We start from the raw sequence: 4,552 nt of genomic DNA, 5'->3' as shown, positions 1-4,552 counted from the left end.
CCGCCCCGCCCCGCCCCGGGGAGCGAGCCCTGAGGGGAGGGGTTACCTCAGAGGCGACCCCCGTCGCCGGCGCTGTCGCGGGTGCGGGTTGGCCGAGCTGTCCGCGAGTCCGGGCCCGGGAGCACCCCAGGGCTTTCGGGGAACGCAACGTGGTGCTACCTGACCTTCTGCCCCTGCCTTTACAGCCATGGCCCCCACCAGCGCCTTTACACACGGCTTGTGCGTACCGGCACGAGAGACCGCCCACCGAGGGGGCTCAGGGACCTGAAACCAAAGCTCCGTGCGATTTAACGGGCATTCCGCTGAGGAAAATGTGACTTTAACGGCTGCCTGAAGTAGCCGGGCTGACGCCGTTGGGCCCAGCCGCTCCTTGCCGTGATGGAAACGCCGCTCCGGGGGGCTTCCTCAGCGTTCCCGCCTTGCTGCCTCGTCCGGCGCGGGCAGGACCCGCTGCCTCCTACCGCGTTGCGGGCGCAGAGCGGCCAGGCAGCCAACTCCTTTCTGATAGGCTGCGCTGTAGAAAAAACATGATGTCAGCTAGGGTTTAAGTGCTACATATAGTATGTGGACAAGATTACAAACTCGGGGGATCTGTCTTTGACCAAGAGGTAAGGTGGTTTAAAAAAACCCAAACCCAACAAAACCGAAAAAACAACCCCCTTGTTTTGAAGCACACTGTTATCTGAACCGCTGTCACTAGAGAGCCTTTACCATTGCTTTATATTGCAGAATACCTGGGACAGTTGCTCCAAGCTTCTCAACACCAAAGTCATTAACTGTACCCCACTGTAAAGGTCAGCGTTGCAGCTTTGGAAGGTCAGTCTATTTTTATTGCCTACAACTGCGTTAAAAAAAAAACAAAACACTTCTCAATTTGCAGTCACTGTTATACTGTTGGTTTTTTTTTTTTTCTTTTCAAAGGTGGTATATTTTGTGGAATTGGGAGAAGTCTGCAAAACAGTTTAGGCTTAACCATTTACTGCCAGTCATCCCATGCATACCCTTATAACTGTGTCTTACTGCAATGCAATGGGATGGATGAGGAGCTGATCGAGAGCTTATGGGTCAGGATTAAAGGGAGGGCAGGGACAGGTGACATTATAGCGGGGGTCTGCTACAGGCCACCCGACCAGGAAGACTGAGCGGATGAGGGCCTCTATAGACAGATAGGAGCAGCCTCACATTCACAAGCCCTGGTCCGCATGGGGGACTTCAATTACCCTGATATCTGTTGCAGGGACAACACAGCAGGGCATAAGCAATCCAGGAGGTCCCTGGAATGTGATAACTTCCTTTTCCAAGTGGTAGAGGAGCTATGCTGGACCTTGTTCTCACCAACAAGGAGGGGCTGGTGGGGAGTGTGAAGCTCAAGGGCAGCCTGGGCTGCAGTGACCATGAAATGGTGGAGTTCAGATCCTTCTGGCAGCTAAGAGGGCCCACAGTAAGCTCGCTACCCTGGATTTCAGGAGAGCAGACTTTGGCCTCTTCAGGGATCTGCTTGGTAGAGTACCATGATCTGCTTGGTAAAGTACCATGGGATAAAGCCCTGAAGGGAAGAGGGGCCCAAGAAAGCTGGTCAAGGATTCACCTTCTTCAAGCTCAGGACCGATGCATCCCAACAAAAAGGAAGTCAGGCAAAAATGCCAGGAGGCCTGCATGGATGAACAAGGAGCTCCTGGACAAAGTCAAACACAAAAAGCCTACAGGGAGTGGAAGCAAGGACAGGTAGACTCGGAGGCATACAGAGAAATTGTTTGAGCAGCCAGGGATCAGGTTAGGAAAGCTAAAGCCCTGATAGAATTAAATCTGGCCAGGGACATCAAGGGCAACAAGAAAAGTGATAGGTACGTTGGTGATAAAAGGAAGATTAGGAAAATGGGGGCCCTCTCTGGAAGGAAACAGGAGACCTGGTTACCTGGGACATGGAGAAGGCTGAGGTACTCAATGACTTTTTTTGCCTCAGTCTTCACTGGCAAGTGCTCCAGCCACGCCACCCAAGTCACAGAAGGCAAAGGCAGGGACTGGGAGAATGAAGAACTACCCACTGTAGGAGAAGATCAGGTTCGAGACCATCTAAGGAACCTGAAAATGCACAAGTCCATGGGACCTGATGAGATGCATCCGCAGGTCCTGAGGGAACTGGTGGATGAAGTGACTAAGCCACCATCCATCATATTTGAGAAGTTGTGGTGGTCCAATGAAGTTCCCACTGACTGGAAAAGTGGAAACATAACACCCATTTTTAAAAAGGGAAAAAAGAAAGACCCAGGGAACTACAGGCCAGTCAGTCTCACCTCTGTGCCAGGCAAGACCATGGAGCAGATCCTCCCGAAGACTATGCTAAGGCACATGGAAAATAAGGTGGTGGTTGGTGACAGCCAACATGGCTTCACTAAGGGCAAATTGTGCCTGACAAATTTGGTGGCCTTCTATGATGGGGTTACAGTGTTGTTGGATAAGGGAAGAGCAACTGACATCATCTACCTGGACTTGTGCAAAGCACTTGACACTGTCATGCATGACATCTTTGTCTCTAAATTGGAGAGACATGGATTTGACATATGGACCACTCAGTGGATAAGGAATTGGCTGGATGGTTCCACTCAAAGAGTTGTGGTCAACGGCTTGATGTCTGAGTAAAGACCAGTGACAAGTGGCATTCCTCAGGGGTCAGTATTGGGACTAGTGCTGTTCAACATCTTTGTCAGCGACATGGACAGTGGGATTGAGTGCACCCTCAGCAAGTTTGCTGATGACACCAAGCTGTGTGGTGCAGTCAACTTGCTGAAGGGAAGGGATGCCATCCAGAGAGACCTTGAGAGGTGGGCCCATGTCAACCTCATGAAGTTCAACAAGGCCAAGTGCAAGGTCCTGCACATGGGTTGGGGCAATCCCAAGGACAAATACAGGCTGGGTGATGAGTAGGTTGAGAGCAGCTCTGTGGAGAAGGACTTGGGGGTGTTGGTTGACGAGAAGCTCAACATGACCCAGCAATCTGTGCTTGCAGCCCAGAAAGCCAATTGCATGCTGGGCTGCATCAAAAGAAGCATGACCAGCATATCAAGGGAGGTGATCTGGCCCCCCTACTCCGCTCTTGTGAGACCCCAGCTCTGGGGCCCCCAGCATAAGAAGGACATGGACCTGTTGGAGCGAGTCCAGAGGAGGGCCATGAAGATGATCAGAAGGCTGGAGTACCTCTTCTATGAAGACAGGCTGAGAGAATCGGGGTTGTTCAGTCTGGAGAAGAGAATGCTCTGGAGAGACCTTATAGCAGCCTTCCAGTACCTAAAGGAGGCCTACAAGAAAGCTGGAGAGGGACTTTTTACAAGGGCGTGTAGTGATAGGACAAGGGGTAATGGCTTTAAACTTAAAGAGGGTAGATTTAGATTAGATGTAAGGAAGAAGTTCTTCACTGTGAGGGTGATGAGACACTGGAACAAGTTGCCCAGAAAGGTTGTGGATGCCCCATCCCTGGAAGTGTTCAAGGCCAGGTTGGATGGGGCTTTGAGCAGCCTGGTCCAGTGGAAGGGGCCTCTGCCCATGGCATGGGGGTTGCAATTAGATGATCTTTAAGGTCGCTTCCAACCCAAACCATTCTATGATTCTATGAATGTGTTCATCCAATTATGATGCATTTAAGGGGCAGTCCAAAGGCCCTGATATTCATGGAAACACTTCCACCCATTTCAAACTGAGTTTGTTATCTTTTGGTAGCTAATTTTTTTCTTTCCCCCTTCACCTGCTCCTCCCTCTGAACATTTTAAGAAATCTGTTTGTTCCTTATGACAGTTCACATTTTTTGGTATTGTTGAGAAAGGCTTTCATGTTGATGTAAGTGAATATGTCAGCCTTTATGCCCCTTGACAATATTAGGGCCTCTAGACAGACTGAGGGAAAATTGCTAATAAAAGCCCCCTCTTTGTATTTGTGCAGTTCCCCTGACATTCACCTCACTGAGACTCATTCAGATATGATTCAAATGTGATACTTCCGATCCAGATTATTTTACACAGATATTTCCTGGGGGCCCAGCAGGATTCTCCCATCTTCCTTGTCTTTTCTAGCCCCCCTTACCCCTTACTCAGCTTGCTGGCCTGTGTGCTTTGTATGCAGGACAGACTTGCACCTAGCAGAAGCCTAGGTCTCCTCGTATGCCGGCTGCTTTCTCTGAACTGGTTATGTCCTAGTAAAGAAGATACAACATAGGAATGGGAAATACAAGATGCTCCAACAGGTATGGGAGCTGTAGGAACAAACCCAACAGACATATCATTGAAAGAGATCTGGACCATCTCTTTGCTATGGTCCTCAGCAGGCTTCCGTATCCTGAAGTGCCTTGCAGTTGGTCTGTCACAGAGCCTTGCACAAGTGCCTCTTCCTCCAGGCTTGCTATTGTCCTGTCATGTACTGCAAACAGGGTGGGATTTAGAAATTTCATGAGCTGATTACGCAGTGCACAGTTCTAAGAGAGGAGGAGGAAATAATGCAAATGTAGCCAAGTCCTTTGCATAAATATTTACCGTAAAGTGCATGCTGAATACTTTGTGAAAAG

This window comes from Haliaeetus leucocephalus, unplaced genomic scaffold, assembly GCF_000737465.1.
Source record: "Haliaeetus leucocephalus isolate CR32 unplaced genomic scaffold, Haliaeetus_leucocephalus-4.0 Scaffold848, whole genome shotgun sequence".
In the NCBI taxonomy this organism is placed as follows: domain Eukaryota; kingdom Metazoa; phylum Chordata; class Aves; order Accipitriformes; family Accipitridae; genus Haliaeetus; species Haliaeetus leucocephalus.
The sequence above is the reverse complement of the archived record's forward strand: the minus strand, read 5'-3'. Positions refer to the sequence as shown.